Source organism: Bombyx mandarina, chromosome A1 (assembly GCF_030267445.1).
Source record: "Bombyx mandarina strain Sakado chromosome A1, ASM3026744v2".
Lineage (NCBI taxonomy): Eukaryota > Metazoa > Arthropoda > Insecta > Lepidoptera > Bombycidae > Bombyx > Bombyx mandarina.
In genome coordinates, this window is record NC_143234.1 from 10,017,662 (window position 1) to 10,039,376 (window position 21,715).

At 37.4% G+C, this 21,715-nt stretch overlaps 1 protein-coding gene and 1 long non-coding RNA gene across 3 annotated transcripts in view; one reads left to right on the plus strand and one right to left on the minus strand.

The window, feature by feature from the left end:
- LOC114253462 (uncharacterized) overlaps positions 1 to 21,715 on the minus strand; it is a 562,226-nt gene that overhangs the window by 186,874 nt on the left and 353,637 nt on the right. The window lies entirely within an intron of this gene.
- Positions 3,990 to 5,333, plus strand: LOC149499515 (uncharacterized). The gene is made up of 2 exons (XR_016325689.1): positions 3,990 to 4,233; positions 4,519 to 5,333. It is a non-coding gene; the product is annotated as an uncharacterized LOC149499515 (long non-coding RNA).

Below are 21,715 nucleotides of genomic sequence, written 5' to 3' on the forward strand. Positions count from 1 at the left end.
GTCACGTCAAAATCGATCCAGCCGTTCCAGAGATTAGCCAGAACAAACAGACAGACAGGCAGACAAAAATTGTAAAAAATGTTATTTTGGTGTATGTACAGCATGCATGTAGTAAAAAGCGGTTATTTCAATATTTCAAACAGAAACTCCAATTTTATTTATATGTATAGATGGGTGTAGGTTTTCAGCTTGAAAATGTTTACAGCCTTAACCCTAAATACCATTTTAATTCCCGTTTCACTAATTCAGAATACTAAGTCTTTGGGAAAGTTTCCAAAGCTATATTGTTATCTCCAAATTCGTAACAGGATAAAAGGATTGCGATCGAATAAAGGTATACGGGAATAAATTGGCAAGAGTCCTTAAGAACGATCAAATTCAAGACCTCAGAGCCCTTCTGTTGTTAAATCATGACGGACCTCTTTAAACGCGAGGTCTATCTCAATTTAGAAATGTCCACATGCAGGACATTACGAAGGAATCGATTAATTTTAATGTAATTTTTTTTAATTATCACACACGTTAATATGTAAATTGATGCGAATTTTATAAACGATGTCCCTAAAATTATTTTCATATTTATTTATTTAGTTACACCAATAAAATGATCATCAATACCAAACATTGACAAATTGACATATGGCAGATGTCACCTCAATTACAGGATCGACAGTGCAATAATTGACATCATCTTGAAATTAGAAAAGTAAAAATATAAAATACAATGAGTAAGTTTTAAGAAATATGAAATCCAGAATAATACTTTATCACTAAGTAACAAAATATTTAATATCTACACTTATTAGAAACTAAAACTTGATTACGTTTGATTAATTATAATTAGGTTACATTTAGTTGGGAAATGATCTGCGCCAGATTTGTTCTGCATGTTATAAGACAATTAGATAAAACATCTATTTCATGACTTAAAATTAGTTCAGCGCGATTGGCCAACTCCTAATGAACATTGACGAAGACCGCGCTACCGTGGACATTATTGTAGTTATTGGAATTTTTATTGGAAATTGATTAAATCGTGAAAAGAATCCACCCATTTAATTATTTTAATGTCTATTCCCAAAAAGATGTCAAGCTACTGTAACATAGCCACTACACTGTCCAACTACGAGGACTACATAATTGAAAATTTCAATTATAAAAACAAACCCCGCGTTTAACTTTTTATTATCACGCCAAGCAACTTCTGTATCGCTATAAAATAAAACAATAAGTGTTACCAGAGTAAAGCCTACTCTCGTAATTGGATACGTGGTAGAAATGAGCGCGCCGAGACTCTCCTAGATTGTTCTGGGCTTTTTTTTTTAATAACAGCCACACTGGGGCTTACAAGGATATAGTGTGCTATTAACCAGACTTGACAATTAGCTTATTTATTGTCATTAGGATTATGAAAACGTGATTAGCTTAGCCATTATTTTCAATTCAGTCTTAACGAAGACATTAGTCATTTGGATTTAAGTGATGGTAAAGGAAAACGCTCCATAAGTAGTGCAACCAGGTCTCAAATCGTAACTTACAGGGTGAGCTGACGAATAACAGTTTACATAAAATCACATCATATATCGCGCGCTAACAAATACTCTTTGTTTTAGATTATAATTTCAATTTCATGATTTTACACATGTTGTATATTTCGGTTATAGTATGGAAATGTGATGCGTAGAGAGTAGATGCATGTGACTAGGAGATGTATGGAAATGGTAGTGTAACGAAGAGGGGGAAGAGGTCGACCAAAGAAGACATGGATGGAGTGTGTGAATGACGATATGAGAGAGAGAAAGAGGAGTGAGTGTTGAGATGACGGCTAATAGAAGTGAATGGAATAAAAAAATTCGTTGTGCCGACCCCACCTAGTGGGATAAGGTGGAGAAAAAGACACATGTTGTATATTTCGAGGAAGCCAATTACCTGTTTCTAAGAAAACAATACGTTGCTTTTTGAATTTGTTGACAAAAAAAGACGCACATGTAAGATTTTGGCTACATCTTTTATTTGACTATTCATAAATAGCGATTAACATATTATAAAATTTTGTACGCCTACATAATAAGAGCAAGTTTTATAATTGGTTTAAATAAACAAGCCATTTCCAGTACAACTATATCGCGATGATGTGTGTTGTCATTTATAGGTCGCGACAGTCGGATTCGCATCCTTATATACTCGGAGCTAAATTACATTTTACATTATTTTTCGGCATACACAGCAATAAAAAAAAAAAAATGAAACTACAACCTTATTGCTTAAGACAGACGGTGGTATTGTTATTGAAGTGTCTATAGATTCCAGTAGCTTATCTAAAGGGATCCGCCGAACCATCTAAACTAAGTAATGAAGCATACGTCACCTAAGTTGGTGGTCCCAGGTTTAATCGTTTTTTACTCTCATACTATTTCCGTAAAAGTTATTTTACTTATATTTACTACTGGCGACCCGGCGTCGCTTCGCTTCGGAAACTGTAATTTATTATTGATTTCTCTACTATTTAATGGATGTTATTATTCGTACAAACCTTCCTCTTCAATCACTCTATCTATTAAAAAAAGCGCATCAAAATCCGTTGCGTAGTTTTAAAGATTTAAGCATACATAGGGACAGATATGGTAGGCAGCGGCTTGGCTCTGCCCCCGGCATTGCTGACGTCCATGAGCGACGGTGACCACTTACCATCAGGTGGGCCTTATGCTCGTCTGCCTACAAAGGCAATTAAAAAAAAAAGATATAGGGACAGAGAAAGCGACTTTGTTTTATACTATACAGTGATTTGCGAAGACCGAAGTAAATACTACTACTGCTGTGGAATAGAAAAGGTGCAAACAGATTCACTAATCTTTCTATTACAATCCATGTTTGGTTCTTTGTGTTTAAGTATGAACCCTACTATATATTTCTGATAGCTAAAACATTTATTTCTGATTAACAGCTGTTTTTCGTGTAGACTGTTGGCTACGTTGATTACTGAGCATCACTTATAGGTTAACTAACGCTACAACAAAACTAAGTAATTGTGTACCGCAATGTCGTACGTTAAAATAACGTCTTGTGTGTTAGAAACGTTGGCACCCTCAGGGATCGTTGATATCGTCAGCCAGGACTATCAGGCCTCTGCTGATGGGTGATCGTACCGGGTCCGACGAAGACGTAAGTGATATGAGAGCTCAACGTGTTTTGGAACGTTGCAGATGAGGTGGCGGAAACGTGGCCCTGGTAATTCTGCTCATAAAATGATAATAATATGTTAAATTTGCGTTCTAAAATGGAATTTGTGTAGGTACTCTCTTATAGTTGTCCGATAAATAACACATTTAAAGATGAGTTATCAATCGTATACATTTTTTATAACGCTTATTATCGCGATACATTTTTTGAATTGCTCCCATTTTTTTTTGTTATTGCTTCGATGGGTGGACGAACTCACAGCCAACCTGGTGTTAAGTGGTTACTGGAGCCCATAGACACCTACAACGTAAATGCGCCACCCACCTTGAGATATAAGTTTCTAAGATCTCAGTATAGTTACAACGGCTGCCCTACCCTTCAGACCGAAACGCATTACGGCTTCACGGCAGAAATAGGCAGGGTGGTACCTACCCGCGTGTACTCACAAGAGGTCCTACAACCAAATTATATATATGGGTGATTATACAAAAATTGGGTAACTCAATGTCATCAGCCAATAAATACAAAGTCTTATTATATTTTATTGAAATACCAATTTATTTTAAAACAACGAAACGTCCTTTATTTGGTCACCCAATTTCACTTCTTTATTTTAAATACAAGTTAGTAAAAAAACCAAATGAATACTTAAAACGTCAGTCCTTTGGCATGTCACAATCCCGAAAACTAACAATCAAGTGACTATCCATTAAACATTATCATTGATTTAAGAAAACTTACTAATTTACAACAATCTGTGATGTACATAGTATTATATACTACAGCTTTCATAGTGCAATGTTCTCCATTTTATTTTTAAAAAAATAAGAAACTTTGTGTTCGTTTCATTCGTCAGTCCGTTGTGTATTCTTTAAAATTTGAAAATCTCGCCAAATATCACCGAGTCAAGGTCAAATCCCTGTTTAAGCTTTAATGTTGATAATGAAGTTAGTGTCGGACCGCACAATTTGACGGTCGCCATAACTGTATCAGTGCTTGGGTTGTGTTTGTCGTCTACACACGTGCGAAGCCAGTCAAAACTTCAGTCCTGTGGTGAGTCGTTATTTTCTTGTTAATGTGAGGTTTATTTTCATTTATACATAGTTAACTATAATTTGTTAAAATGTAGTTTGTTGATATTCGAAATTACTAAAAAAAACATTAGTTCTGATTATAACCTCCAATTATGCCTTTTTCGTCAGTCCGTTGGCGTCAGTCCTTTGTTAGGTATCGCGTTAGAGGACTGACGTGTCTCCATAGTACTGTTTTTTTATGTTGTTTTAGAGCGCATTTATCTTAATTGCTACCATGTATAAGCATTTCTATTTTATATTTCAGTTTAAAACATGATGCGGCACGCTAAAAGACTAGGGAAGAAATATTTAAAAAAAAGAGAGAAGCCGGAAAGGCTCGCTTGGCCAGAATTAAAAGTGATCCTATTAAATTAACGGAATAATAAAAAAAAAAAATTCAGTACTTAAGGAAAACAGAGAAAGGACAAAGAAAAAATGTTAAAGACATGACACCACGAGAGCAACGAATAACACAAATGCAAAGAAAACAGCTATTGAAACCAACCACTAATAATTTTATATGCCAGAATACTCCTCCACCAACTGACGACGAAATAGACCCATAGTTAATCAAGCAATCAGACCTGTTATGAACGAAGATCACAGAGCAAAAGAAGCCAAAAGGAGAAGTGAAAGACAGCGAAAATCTTGAAACAGGGAAATAAAAAAGATGGAGGCTATAGTTTCAAAGCTTAAAGCTAAACTAAATACTCAGCGTCAAAAATGTACGAGTCAAAAAACAGCTAAATTACTATTACTAAAAAAGTAATAAAATCTGTTAAAAAAACGCCAAAGACCGGAATTGAAGACATGAGAGACAAATATCTCATAAATAAAACAAAATATAATTATACAGCGGTCTGCTCTTCGGTTGATGATGAAGACGGTGAAGTAAGAGTAACTTTTCTGAAAATTTGTAATCACAATGGCACTCTGTTCAAAATGTATGAAAAAGATGTATCAGATGTTCCCGTGCATCAAATAATAATAAAATAATAAAAAAATACCCGTACCAAACCTCATTACAAAAGGGATGAGGGTTTTTTACCAATTTAAGGAATAAAATGATGTTTTCGAAAATATACATGTTTCCATTGTTTGTTGATTACTTGAAATTTTAAGTAAAACTAAGTAAAAGTAGTAAAAGCTAAGTGAATAACGTTACGTTAAATGCGAAAAGGCTGTATTGAAAATTGAGATAGTATTTTCTCCCAGTATTACATATAATATTAATAATTATTTTTAATTGTTACTAAGTGATTATAATACTTAGACATGTGCCATTATTATTAAAAATAAGAGATTTGTACTAATTTTTATTAAATTTCATTATAATTCTTACAAAATTGTGTATTTTATCAGTACTATGTTAGCCTCGTCAGTCCCCTGGCAGTCAAATTCAGAAAATTTTAAATATCTCACAATCTATTTAAAAAAGTGACTGGCCCGATTTGGAAGAAGATAATCATTAGATTAGCCATCATATACACCCGAATTTGTAATAATTTGATTTAATAACTATAGTAAACAAAATATCCTCAATAGTTACCCAACTTTTGTATAATCACCCATATACATATAATTATTTATTTATTTTGCGAAATTTTAAATTCATTCTGGTATTGAGGTCAAACAATGCTTATTTCGGGACAAAAACATCCTGAATTAGTACAAGGAAAATGTGCAGAAAAAAATGTCAAAGCTCCACGCTGCTTCCGCGAGACTTCGCGTTAAATTCTTCCCGTTCATTTGGCAGTTGGATGTCAAGAGATTCTGTAATGTCATCCTTTAATGGACCTTCATGTAGTCCATTGAAATTTCAGTTGAATTACTTAATCCAATACAAACTTGCGTCCTAGGGACCCTGTCGTACATCGATGGCAGTATGACAAAGACGTGACGTATCAAAAAGGATTTTTCACTATTAATCCTTATATATTATTGGTTATTAATTATTTACTGGTGGTAGGACCTCTTGTGAGTTCGCGCGGGTAGGTACCACCACCCTGCCTATTTCTGCCGTGAAGCAGTAATTAATGCGTTTCGGTTTGAAGGGTGGGGCAGCCGTTGTAACTTATATCTCAAGGTGGGTGGCGCATTTACGTTGTAGATGTCTATGGGCTCCAGTAACCACTAAACACCAGGTGGGTTGTGAGCTCGTCCAACCCATCTAAGCAATAAATAAAATAAAAGAAGAAAGAAATCCACCGGAAGAAAAAAAGCGCCAGCGCTTACGTCACGAGCACGCATCGATTGAGACGGTTTTGTTAGCTTAACCTGTATCTACATTTTCATGCAATGGAACATTTCAAACGTAATTTTCAGAAACTTCAAGATCCTCTCTAACTCATACTATTACCGACCGATCCGGTAATGGATTCATTCGTGAAGCATCTGCTCTTGAGTTGTTAGGTCTCTTTCGGAGGCGCTCGGGTAGCTGTTAGCAAATCCCACCCCTCCTGGCTGAGCCATAACTCGCCCACCTGTCCTGGTGAAACTGGAAAGGCCCCCGGGCCACCAGTAATCCTTCAATCATAAAAAAAAAACTATTGCCGCCGAGTCCGAAAATTTGCACACGTGTCAAAGACCATTGACCGTTACCATAATCTTATTAGTTTGGCTTAATAATATCCATCAGAAACATCAAAATCTATACTAATCTATACTAATATTATAAAGAGGAAAGATTTGTTTGTTTGTTTGTTTCGAATAGGCTCCGAAACTACTGGACCGATTTGAAAAAATCTTTTTCCATTAGAAGCCGACATTGTCCCTGATGAACATAGGCTACTTTTTTAATTTTTTTTTTTTTGTTTCATGTGTGTTTTAATGTTTCCGAAGCGAAGCGAGGGCGGGTCGCTAGTAAATAAATAAACTTAATTATAATTTTTACATCCATAACCGCATTTAATCATGTTTAAATCATTGAAATACCTTACGACAGCACTAAAATAACAGTATTTGGAATAAATAAAGGTGCTTTACATGCTAAATTACATTTACACTGTATTTTAAGAAAGTGACAGATTTGACCAGAGACTCCGTGAGGTTTAAATCTGCTGACTCAGCTATCTCGGTCGAGTCAGAGCTTAATAATAATGTTGAAAATATACGAGTTTTAAGCTCGGTCCTACTTAGTTCAGGTGTTTCATACCTGTTTTTTTTTAGATGGGGGAATGTGATTTAATATGCGGTAGCCAAGATGGGTAGAGTCCTGGCGGACTGGTATAGCGTGGGACTAACAGCCTGGCCACGGGACATTCGCCGATACGAATATTCGCGCGGTGCGAACGGCGAAGCGTCTAGCGACTAAAATAAGAGCATAGAAATGTACCTAACAAGCCACGCGCACGGGCGACCGGCGAAGCGACCGGCGAAATGTACCGAGCGAATCGCGCGATGCGGCGGGCGAGCAAAACAAATGGATGAATACGGACGGCGCGAGCCACGGAGTCGAGCGGTAGTCGCGGCGAATAGTACAGTGATTAAATGAGTTTAGTTGTTTTCGCCGCGAAAAATTAAAACCGAAATTTTTATATTTTTTATTTATTTTTTATTTTATATTTTTAAAGTCGTCGTGGCCTAACGGACGTCCGTTGCAATCGTGTTGAGCGATGCACCGGTGTTCGAATATCAGGCGGGTACCAATTTTTGTAATGAAATACGTACTCAACAAATTTTAATGTTCACGATTGATTTCCACGGTGAAGGAATAACATCGTGTAATAAAAATGAAATCCTCAAAATTATAATTTGCGTAATTACTGGTGGTAGGACCTCTTGTGAGTCCACACGGGTGGGTACTACCACCCTGCCTATTTCTGCCGTGAAGTAGTAATGCGTTTCGGTTTGAAGGGTGAGGCAGCCGTTGTAACTATACTTGAGACCTTAGAACTTATATCTCAAGGTGGGTGGCGCATTTACGTTGTGGATGTCTATGGGCCAGTAACCACTTAACACAAGGTGGGCTGTGAGCTCGTCCATCCATCTAAGCAATAAAAAAAAAAATAGCTGAAATACTAGCTAGACCAGCTATTTGGAAGTCTAGCCACCCAAAGTATTTCTCGTACTTCTTGTGGAATTCTCCATCTATAGGTACACTCCGATTCTTATTCAAATCATGTACTTCACAATCTTTTCCAAATAATAGGTCCTGAACCAAAAAACTATTAATTTGTAAGCAATATCGAGATAATTTCGATATAGACATTTCGCTGTCGGACTTCCTTACTAGTCGCGGCGGCGAACGTGAGTACCCGTGGCCTGCAAACGGTGCTGCGCGAATGGTCGCCTCGTCCACCGCTTCGCTGTTCGCACCGCCGATCCCCGTGGCCAGGCCGTAAGACGTAGCTCGAATCCATACGCAAATAGCCTTTTCTTCTACGTAAAAACGTATCTAGATTATGTGTAAAGGTCTGACGTTTCAATACCAGTCTATGACGCGCAATATACATTAATCGCTATCATTCCCGGTCGGGCGTCTTTGGACCTCCGCTACGTCGGAGGTACAAACAAGTTACTGCCTATCCCAGATGTGTGAAGTTCAAGATGGTAATCTGAACGTGACTGGGTCTATGAGATATTAGCGTTTCGTCACGAAGGACAAAATGATCGCTCTTATGAAGTTTCAAATCAAGGACCAGAGGCACGATGTGTGACTCTGATGCAAGAATCCATTGGTTTGAAACAGAGTACATGTCGCTGTGTACTCTGTTTTTTTAAACCTCGTATTCATACAGACAACTAGCTATACCCGTCCGCTTCGCTGGGCATTTAAAATTGACATTATTATTTCTCACCCCCACAAAGATTCTCATAATTAACGCCCTCGCAACTGGTGTAGTGAGTCCAAGACTCACATAAATATTAGCCTATCCATTAAGCACATGTATTTTCTACATGGATACCAAGTTTCAAGTCAATCGGATCCAAGGTTCAGTAGTTATAACGGAACATCCGTAAAAACGACTGTAGATTTATATATTAGTATAGATTAGCAACGGAATCAGCGAATTTATTAAAATACTAGCGACCCGCCCTCGCTTCGCTTCGGAAACATTAAAACACACATGAAACCAAAAAAATTAAATAATTTTTTTTTTTTTAAAAGTAGCCTATGTTCATCAGGGACAATGTCGGCTTCTAATGGAAAAATAATTTTTCAAATCGGTCCAGTAGTTTCGGAGCCTATTCGAAACAAACAAACAAACAAATCTTTCCTCTTTATAATATTAGTATAGATATAGATGAAAATATGAATTTCTACGAAGATTCTGCGATCAACCAATCGTGAAATGAAATAAACGTGAGATGAAACACTCAAAGATAGTTTTATTACCTCTACGACTCGCGATGTCTGCAGAAAATACTTAATTATACACACAGTGTTGACTAATCGTTCGAAATTAGTCTCTATTCACTGATACTCCAAAATTAAAGGAGAAACCCCATTTTGGGCCTAAGCGTTACACGAATAGGATATGTACCAAAAAATTCGTCTATTTTGCTTGATTAACCTATTAAAATCTTAGCTTCATTGACAATGGCCAAGTGTAGAAAATAAGTTGAATTCAATTTTTTGTTTTAAACAATCTTTGTAAACATCTGCAACACTTATTTCAATATACGTAACTAGCTCCACAAACGTGCGGATTAGAATTAGAACATCCATAAAATAGGATCGATTTAGTGGAAATCAAGTGTAAAAAATAATGAATACTCTTTTGCTTAAGGATAAATGACTGTTTTTATAGGTATTTTAATCAATGTAAATAGAGTATGGCCATCGAATCGTGACACAACTACTTACAATGGCGGCAATTCAAAATATCTACAACTGACAACATTAAATATAGCATGAAAGGGTAGTTTTGCATTTTTATATTAATGTGACTATGCCATAGAAAAACACAAATGTATCAAATCGTGTTATGTTATCTTTAATGTTGCCAACTGAAGATATTTTGGATTTTGCCGTAAAGCAGTAATGCGTTTCAGTTTGAAGGGCGGGGCAGCCGTTGTAACTATACTGAGACCTTAGAACTTATTATACTGAGACCTTAGAACTTATATCTCAAGGTGGGTGGCGCATTTACGTCGTACATGTCTATGAGCTCCAGTAACCACTTAACATCAGGTGGGCTGTGAGCTCGTCGATGGGTATCTAAGCAATAAAAAATAAAAATAAAAAAGGCATGAAATAAAATGAAATGAAATGTGATGAGATAATATTATGGGAGCACGTAATGATTTATATTTTATATAAAAAAGTTATCAGTTAAATATAGTTTTTCATATAAAAAAGTTTTCATTAAAATTAAAATAAGACTGACCTAAAGGTCTTAGTTACCAGGTCATAAAATCCCTTAAAAAATCATTTCGTGCGCAGCGCGTTTCGCATTACGTTGTTTTTAATTTTTGGCTTTGGTTCGTTTTCGTAAATAACCTAACGCGCGATTTCTCGTAACAGGTTCCATTTTTATTTTAAAGCAACCTGTTGCTGCAACAGGTTTCGTAAAAAATTACTCATCTTTAGTAGGAAACAGCCTCAAAAATATCGTTTTTATTAAAATATCTCGAACAATAAACATAACCTAAAATGTAAACATTGTCTGATTTTACCAATTCGGCCATTGCTGGGAGACCTGAAAATTGGGCTCATGAAACCTTCTTAGGTATTGTAACTTATGCCCAAATTCTAGCACTGTAACGCCAGGCCCAAGTTTGTATGGATTTCGGGTTTGTCCTTTATTTTATGTAATTTTTTTTTTTATTTCCTTATAGGCAGACGAGCATACGGCCCACCTGATGGTGAGTGGTTACCGCCGCTCATGGACGTCAGCAATGCCAGGGGCAGAGCCAAACCGCTGCCTACCGTTTAATATTATCTTTTTTATTTTGTTATCAACAGTCGTTTAAAAATTGTTTTAAATTTTTTGTTGATAACACTAGTATTACTCGTCAGTTGCTACTAAAGAAATTAAAATTAGTTGCTAATGACAGTAAATATTTGTTCAATCTTTTATTGTTATTTGATTAGTTCCCCGAACGAGCTCAAGTGGTCACAGGAACTCATAGACATGACAATGTGAGTACCGTTGCCTCCCTTGAGACATGAGGTCGAAGTCTCAATGCTATAACTGCTGTCTCATTCTTCAAATCGGCATACAAAATGTCAATCCTACTACCGATGATAATGTTTTGTCTGTGCCTATTTATGCTTACATGTACATTCTAAAAAACATTAATATCTAAAATTTCACTGTACATTTGAGTTTTATAATACCTATTATTGAGCACCAGCCTATCTTCGGTCGGACGTTTTTAATATAGATTTTTATCCAGTGTTCTATGATAAATTTTGTAGAAAAATCTATCGCATGAATATTTTTCAATGGAAAATTTCGAATAAGATAATAGACGGTATGCATAATGAATGCAGGTGAGGCCGCAGGATCCAAATATATTCTTTTGATATTTAAATCCGAACGTAATGAAATGCATCGAGTATTTCTACCGTGGAACGAATCTTTGAACATGGGTGAGCCGGTATGTGCGAGTATCTATCGCCCGCGATTGCCATGCGCCTGCATCTCGCTACTGATGATTTCATAAAATTATGCATTTGAATAAATCGCTGGAATACTTGGCCCGACAGTCTTTTTTTGTTTTTATTGCCTAGATGGGTGGACGAGCTCACAGCCCACCCGGTGTTAAGTTTTAACTGGAGCCCATAGACATCTAGAACGTAAATGCGCCACCCACCTTGAGATTAAGTTCTAAGGTCTCAGTATAGTTACAATGGCTGCCCTACCCTTCAAACCGAAACGATTACTGCTTCACGGCAGAAATAGGCAGGGTGGTGGTACCTACCCGTGCGGACTCACAAGAGATCCTAACGCCAGTAAAATCCGATCAGAGACATCAGATCTACACTTTGAGCCTTCATTACAATAGAATTGCTATATCATTGGGATTTTAAATATCGTTCTCATGGAATTTTGATATTCTCTTAGGTTTTGCGAGACACGAGAGAAAGAATTATTAGATCAATCTACTGTTTATTGTACATTCTTAATTCGACGTCTGGAATTCTGCGACGGCTATAATTCTCGTGGTCATGTGGTTTTTGAATCTCGTCAGTGTCTGTCTGTATTCGGAGTGATATTAAACAAAAAATTTTGTTGCTAATTTTTAAATTTATTAAGTCAAAATGCAAGGTATTTTAATTTAATTTAGTTTAATAATAATAACTTATTGTGCTAGTTATAGCTGGACAGACATCGGCACGACGCGTGTGACATGTGAAGATTTTTTGACATTCCCGAAACTTTTACTTCTCATATCCGAACCTGGCTCCAGTGAGTTACAGTCCAGTGTGATATGAGCTTGTAGATGTCTCGAACCGAGAGGTCGTCACATTGGACGCTCATAAGGCATATTTTTTCTAACTCCCCTTTCACAATCTATGAAGTAGCTTGCTTGAACCAACCAACTGGAGTTAATGAATGAATGAATGAATGATTTATTTTATTTCAGACAACAATAATCATAAGTGTATACATAGTATCATTGAAACATATTTAAAATTAACAAAACCAATCAAATAAAAAGATACATTTATTAAAAATAACTAGCAGTTGAATACATTTTAAATATTCCATTCAACTGATACTTACTTCGAACCAACCATTATTAATATTATTATTATTTAGTCCGCAAGTGAACCGTGGTACAATGGTTAATGCGTCCATGTGATGTGCTGTCCATGTGATGTCCAAGAGATACAGAGGTAATTTTTACTAGGTATACTTGGGAATCTGAAATTAAATTGTTAATGATACCCGAAATCCATAATAAGTATTATCTCCAACGAAACAGTCGTGGCTGTGTCTCAATCATTACTGTACCTTACACTCAGATAGCATGTAGATGAGTATGCAACAAGAATGAAAGAAGTAAGTACTCTACACACTGGCTGTCGTCCAAGGATCGAGCATCACTAGAAACTCCTTCTTAATGATCAAGCAAGATGTAATTACCTGAAACAAAAAAATATTTTTTTAAATTTTAATTAACATCAGTTGTGTCAGCGCGGAACAGCAACTCCGCCGCGGCTGCTTCTGCCGCAAAGGAATTACGCCTTCCACTTGTATGGTGCTATCACCCTATTAAGGTTCAATCAGTTTTGAAGTCGTAGTGGCCTAAAGGACAAGACGTCCGGTGCATTCGTGTTGAGCGATGCACCGGTGTTCGAATCCCAGGCCGGTACCAATTTTTATATGAAATATGTACTCAATAAATGTCTACGATTGACTTCCACGGTGAAGGAATAACATCGTGTAATTAAAATCAAACCCGCAAAATTATAATTTGCGTAATTACTGGTGGTAGGACCTCTTGTGAGTCCTCGTTGGTAGGTATCACCACCCTGCCTATTTATGTCGTGAAGCAGTAATGCGTTTCGGTTTGAAGGGTGGGGCAGCCGTTGTAACTATATTGATACCTTAGAACTTATATCTCAAGGTGGTTGGCGGGCTTCAGTAACCACTTAACACCAGGTGGGCTGTGAGCTTGGCCACCATCTAAGCAATAAAAAAAAAGTACTTCGAATGTAGGTCTCAAGATGGTATTCACAATGTATGGTTCATGTACCACAATATAATAAGAAGCGAAATATGCATATAAACATATCGACGAATAAAAAGGAAGTCAATAGCATAATAAAGACAACTGAGAGCATCAAACGTTATCTTACATCCATGTAGTCGCACAAGTTACCTAAAAGGTCAAAGTAATGCTTATATGCATATGTCTGAGGTTCAAGTACTTAAAAAATCAGAAACCTTACGGGGCCATAGTATCTGGAGTAAAAGACTTCACAGTCGGGTGGAACGGTGAGCAGTAAGCAATAATAATAGCAAAATACTACCGAAGACCTTTACCCGAGCTTAAGGGTAAATCAAGTACCCGGTTTATCCTAAGTGGCACCAGTGCAGTTCAGAGGATACTTGCGGCCGACCCAGATTCGAGTGTTTTCAACCGAAAATCTCCCAACAAAAGCTCATTATATTCAATTTACAAAAGAACCTAAGTGTATTTCAAAAGCACAAAAGCATGTTGGCAAATTGAAACTTACTTGGCTAACAAAAACGAGATCCGAAAGCGCGAAAACTCGAAAATCGGTCAAGAAGAAAGAGTATTAATGTATGAAAAGTTATGTAACCGGGGCTTTGAGACGGTTCACATGCAAATGCTGGAGCTTCCGACATTAACCCGAGCGGTGGCGGATAAGGGCCGTGTTTTATTGTGAGTATCAGTGACATCATGCTTAAGATAAATCCGTGATCTCTTATTCACCATTGCACCGCCCGTCGCCTGAGCAGATTTCGTTTACTACACTGTAATCTATTGTATCTTTTTTATTTTTTTATTACCCTAGTACACAGACGAGCATACTGCCCAACTGATGGTGAGTGGTTAACGTCGCCCATGGTCTTCAGTAATGCCAGGGGCAGAGCCAAGCCGCTACCTACCGCTTAATACTCTCCACAAGCCTCGTTTGAAGAAGGACATGTCATAGCGCTCGGGAAACACCGTGGAGGGGAGCTCATTCCATAGCCGGATGGTACGTGGCAAAAAAGACCTCTGGAAATGCACTATGGATGAACGCAGTGGCTCCAGGTAGTATGGATGCACTCTACTCCGGTGGCGGGCGGTGTGATGGTAAAAACGAGATGCCGGTATCATCTCGAACAATTCCTCAGAGCATGGAACATACGGTACAGAATACAGAGGGAACCGAAGTCCCTCCGCAGACCCAGAGGTTCCAAACAATCTGACCAAACTGCATTTTCCGTGGTTCATTCAGAAGCCCTTGGAAGGATATTCAGTTTGGGCTTAGATTCATCTTATCGTCTGCTACAATCATAACAACATTTATGGTTTAGTTTCGTGTTTGGTACGGATGCTTCACAGCTTTCGTGGCCACGTACAAGTACGGTGTTATTCGTGTACATTTCAATATTGTTGTAACAAATTCAAATGTACTGTTAATTATGTCCGCGATTCGCGAATACCGAAGAAAATATTGTATCGTTTGTTTTTAATTTTTTTTGTATGTAATTTGCACGTAATCAGCATCAATATACCTCTTATATTTATCCACTAGCTTTTGCCCGCGACTACGTTCGCGTGGAATAGTTACTTTGGCATAACGCTAAATTTTGAATTATAGAATGTTAAGGAGCCATTCAAACCCCTATTTTGAAACATTCTCTATTGTTGTTCGACTTGTATTGGTCTTACCGTGATGTTATATAGCCTATAGCCTTCCTCAATACATGGGCTATCTAGCACTTAAATAATTTTTCAAATCGGACCAGTAGTTCCTGAGATTAGCGCGTTCAAACAAACAAACTCTTCAGCTTTATAATATTAAAGTATAGATTGTTGAGTTGGATCCATTTCAAAAGCGATATCAACAAACAGGACTATTGAAATCGCTGCTCGTATCACGAAGCCCGCGGCCGTACCTCGCATGCATGACTACAGATTTAAATTTCAAAAGGTGCCACCAGAATCCTACTGATATTCACTGGACGTTTATATTCATTTTATTTGTTTTAGTTACGGGACAGTAACTCTTACTAGAGGTCCCGCAGTAATCGAAATTCGACTATAATTAATTGAAATTGTAAGTTTGTACACTATTGTGATTGTATTTTATACTTCTATAATCACAAATTTCGCCAAGACTACACTATAAAAAATATTAACAAGGACAAACAATATTTAATCTCAATTTGACAACAGACGTCAAGAACAAAAGTTTGACAATAAATAGTATGCATGCGTGTGTGCGTCAAATACATGGTATGTAGTGTGTGTAATATTTTCTTTATTGATTTAATGTATCTTTTATACATTATTTTAAAAATATATTAGCATTGTGCACTTCTGTTCTATATTCTCTATAAGTGTGGAAAATTTCATACTCCTCCGTCCACGCAATTTTCGTAAAAAGGATACAAAGTTTTTGCTTCACGTATTAATATATAGATAATGTCATTCAAAAGGTGGTGTTGTTTTGTATTATTTATATTCAAACCAAATCAAATGAAATAAAAAAAAAATATTCAACATAAATGAAAGTACATACTTGTTGAACGTCAAAAAGAACTACCGCCAATTCACAAAAACTAGCCTCCGTCCTGAGAAGAACTGGCAAGAAACTCAGCGGGCATGTCTTTTTTTATATTAGATTTTTTTAAATATTCATTTTTACAAGAGGTATTATAACGTAACAATTATTGCAATATTGAAATGCCAGGAGCGAGCAACTCATTCCCACTTGACAGTGGCCGTCGGCTTTATTGATCAGTTATATTGAACGCATATGGTATTACTTAAATATATTTTTTTACATAACAATAGTCCCTCAGCAGTACGCCACGGCTGTGCTCCTGACATCCCAGACGTCTTTGTCTGTGTATTTGTAGGTAGACGAGCATTTGGCTCACCAGATGTTGAGTGGTTACCGTCACTCATGACCGTGGGCGATGTCAAGGGCAGACGCTGCCTACCGCAGAATATACCAGTATTGAGTACCTACTCTTTTAAAGAAAGAACCTATAAGCAATAATAATAATATTGAGACTAAACTCAAATTCCAACTTGGTGACGACATTACCTTCTTCAAATCTATGGGTCGGTTATAGTCCGTGTATGTATTTGACCAGACCTGAATTTTTGTACATTGATTAATTTTTTTTATTGCTTAGATGGGTGGTCACAGCCCACCTGGTGTTAAGTGGTTACTGGAGCCCATAGACATCTACAACATAAATGCGCCAACCACCTTGAATGATATATCAATGGCAGATCTGGTCAATTACTTTCAAAATTTGATGTTTTTAGCATTTTAAAAATTGTCTGCCACAAAGTAAAACGCGCGATAATGGTCTGCCATTCTTATTTTCCGATAATAATAATTTATTTATTTATTACACTTCATGTAAAATTTACATTGGCAGACTTAATGCCTAAGGCATTCTCTACCAGTCAACCAAAGGTAGTGCAGAGTAAATAGTGGTAGGTGCAATGAAATTTATATTAAGTTACAAAAAGTATATACATACATACATCCATACATACATAAATACATATATACACAAATACATACATACATACATATAATAGTTATATAGTATTAAAAGGAATATATTAATAAATTTATATTAATAATAATCATATATTTTAAAATTTCAAAACGGCAGACTTGGTCAAATGGATTTAAAATTCGTCAAAAATCCATACCTGTCCTACCTGAGCGCTCGGCGCGTCCATCACTTTGAGCTTAGTGAGTCCCCACCTCATGCATGGTAGGTATAGGGGTTTCAATATACAAAAAATCAGGTCTAGTCATATACATACAGGTAGCCGCCCACGGGCTCTTAGACTATTACCACTTACTTCGAAGTAAGCCAAAAGTTCAGTATAAAGAAAGAAAAGATTTACATTACGTCTTGTGTCGAATTCACACACCGGCACGGCTCACTGCAGTTGGTCTAAATAAATATTTAAACATATACATATTCATGTGGCGTCTCCCAAGAGAAACAAAAGGGTTTGGAACCTTGAAAGCTAGCCCTTTATTAAATATGAAGAAAGGTAAGGCGGGCATGAATGGTGTGTGTGTACTGTGAGATAATGTTCACTAATTATAATATTAAAAATAAAAATATATTATATTATTATATTATAAGCTAGCGATCCGCCCTGGCTTCGCGTCGGAAACTGTAATTTATTATTGATCTTATTGAATTTTCTCTCTTCATCTTTTCTAATATCGCGCATTCAATTGTTTAGTCATAACTATTCAAATATTTGTCCCAATGATTTTAATTTTTTTATTGCTTATATGGGTGGACGAACCCATCTGATGTTAAGTGGTTACTAGAGCCCATAGACATCTACAACGTAAATGCGCCACCCACTTTGAAATATAAGTTCTAAGGTCTCAGTATAGTTACAACGACTACCCCACTTTTCAAGCCGAAACGCAGTACTGTTTCACGGCAGAAATAGGCAGGGTGGTGGTACCTACCCGTGCGGACTCACAAGAGGTCCTACCACCAGTAAAATAATGTAGTATGTATAATGATATAGTATAAAAAGACAATGCTTAACTACTTTAAATATCAGATACGATAAAAGCATTTATTTTGATATAAGAATCAATTTGTTAGTACCAAATGTGCGTGAGAAATAAACATTTTTTATTGTATTTACCGTAAGTATGTACCTAATATAAGTACCGTAATTATACTGAAACAATTCGTGTAACCGAGCCCCGAAATCTACGTAAACTAAGGAAACTTTTATAAAGCTTGCAAACTTCCACTCAACTTAACATTAAGTTCAAGTGTATAAGATCAAAAGCTTTCACCGCCTTCTTCACGGGTAAAGTTTATTATGACCCGAAAACAAACAGTGAAATAAAACTTAAGTAACCTTTACGAAATACTTATTTAGGTATCTATGTTAAGATATCGTTGTTTGAATTACAATTTATTTTTGAGTAAACAAATCAAAATGTCAATATTGACTGTGTAGATTCGATTGAAGTACTAAATAAGTCCGGCCACATCTCGCTTTGGCTATTTTTGATATTGATAATACTTTCCTATTTTAATCTAGTTCCGTTCATAATTTCATAGGTTTTATTTTGTGTCGTTGCCGAGTGTTGTGGCATCGATGCTCGGCGACGACGAGTCGTGGAAAGCGATGCTCGACTTCTGCGAGTGCACCATCTCGCGGAAGGAGGCGGCGGGGCGCGTGAGAGACGCGCAAGCCCGCCGCCGTCGGGCGGGGGCCAGGAAGGCGGATCTCGCCCAAGCCCTGGCCCTCTAAGGGTTTCGGGTCCCCTTCACATATCGGTCTGGGGACCGGCGAAGGGGGCCTAAGAAGACGACGTGCAAGCTGCTCTGCACGCGTTTTACGCAGGAGCATCCGGGTGATGGAAGGCCGGCTATCCTCGACCCACGCTGGTTCTGACCCAGCGGGGTATTCCGTAGGATAACCCATTCTAACCGGCGCCATCTAGGCGGGCTCCGGATAGCCTGCCGACCGAGAGGGCTGGTGGTCGTGGCGCCGACGACCGCCAGTCCGGCGTCCCGAGGGGGAGGGTGATGGGAGAGATGTGCTCCGCACTAAACGCTTCACTTTCCCCCCTTTGCCTTTTCATGGGTTCTGTTTCATGCGAGGTTCGGACGCGGGTTGTTGAGCGACAGGAGGTTTTAGTCAGTTCGACTCCGACATGCCCCGCCCTTCATCCCCAGGGGAGGGCGGAAGTCCGGCGATTTCATCCTGACCAAAAAAAAAAAAAAGGTTTTATTTTGTAACACGGGAACTTAGTCTATACTTATATACTAATATTATAAAGAGGAAAGATTTGTTTGTTTGTTTGTATTGAATAGGCTCCGAAACTACTGTAACGATTTGAAAAATTCTTTCACTGTTTGGAAAATTACCTAAAATATTCTTTACATCGCGTGCCCTGCGAAAACTATTGATGATAGAATAAAATAATGTACTACGACTTTGTAGAACACATTATTATTTACAAAAAGTGTCGCGACAGCATATGTCTAACTATTGTAGTTATGCCGCAATAAGTGTTTATTTATTTAAAAAAATAAAACGTCGTTGAAATTTTTCTAAAAGACTCGAGCGGAGCCGGAGCGGGTCGCTAGTTTTTAATATAAGTCTAAGTTACTCATTCATAATGTCACCTACCAACAGTCTGTGAAAATCTCGAAAAAATCGGTCGATCAGTTTCGGAGATTAGTCGAATCAAAGAGACAAAACAAATTTGCTCTTTTGTTCCATATATATAATATATAATTTAATTGCATTCAGAATTGTTTCCTGTTATTATTTAACGGGCTCTCACCAGAATCTCATGACAGAAACCGCTAAATAAATAGCTAAAATTATCATACAAACAGACAAAGCTATTTGGTATTAATTTTTGAATTTTTTACCGGTCACCGTTCTCGTCGAACCCGTCGCTTGCGACGAAGGTCTCGACGAGTAAATTAACCCTCAGACACAGCCCACTGAGTTTCTCGCCGGATCTTCTCAGTGGGTCGCGTTTCCGATCCGGTGGTAGATTCGGCGAAGCACGGCTCTTGCTAGGGTTCGTGTTAGCAACATCGTCAGGTTTGAGCCCCGTGAGCTTACCTACTAGTTAAGGTTACGCTGGAATATCCTCTCAAGGCTACCAGCATAGGTAGGAAAAAAAAAAAAAAAAATTCTCAATACATGTCAATCCGTTAGCGATCACGTGTCTAAATATCTCCAAAGCATTCTGATCGCTTTATATCACAAAATAGATACAACGCGATATTGAGACACGTTCCCCGTCTTTCATATTTAAACAGACAATGCTTTGAAGACAAAAATAACACAATAAAAAGAATTTATGCCATACTTTTAGCAGAATAAACGAATTTATCTCGTCACTGGCTGCGTGACCATAACGCGATAACGCCAGACGTTATCAATGTTCACTGGGACACGCTAACTTTCCTCCAACTTGTAACTGTGTTACTGGGGGAAGTCCCATGCGAGGATAAGTCGAAACTACTTTCGTACCCTACCAAACTCTAATACGTTAGCTGGGTATTACAGTTAGCAAGAGTTTGTGATAGGGCCTGACGAATAATAACGATTGATTTTGGAGAAGTTTCTTTTTGTATATGACAGGTGAATGAGCTCACGGGTCACCTGATGATAAATGTGTATCGAAGCCTAAAAAATCATAACATAATTGCCGCCATAAAACTTAAAATCAAGTGGGCTTTTATGAAATGTACTGAATCGTCTGCGAACAATTTTAACTTAAGAATTAAGCATTAAAATCAATTCTGAATACGTCATCACGATAATCAAGATGGCTGCGACGGTACACCACCTGACCTAGTGAGCGCTTAATCACATTACGAGACGCATCCCGGTCGAACAATTACCGTTAATAAACAGTCGGTAGGCCAGTGCATTCCCACCGGGACACGCAGGACAATCGAATATTGAAACTGTCACTAATTGTGTCGCAACGTGACTGATAATTTCGTCAATTTGTCGAATCAGATCTGCTCTGTATTTGTTATTCGAGTTTAGCGGCCAAAAGAAACAGAGATCGGTGTTTAATCAATTTATTTATTATTTATTTATTATTAACATAGAAGTAGAAACACAAGCATAATGTGTATCTGTGCTTGAACTAGGTGATAAAACCTGTATCTCAAGCAGCAGTGCTCCTCGTAAAAAGAATACAACAGCTTTACTTCACATACACAGAAATAGAAAGCTAATAGACTAGAAATACACTGAAATTCATGGTTTACATAAAAGTGACAAAATGTAAGCTTGAAAATATAAAAATTAACAAAAAAATA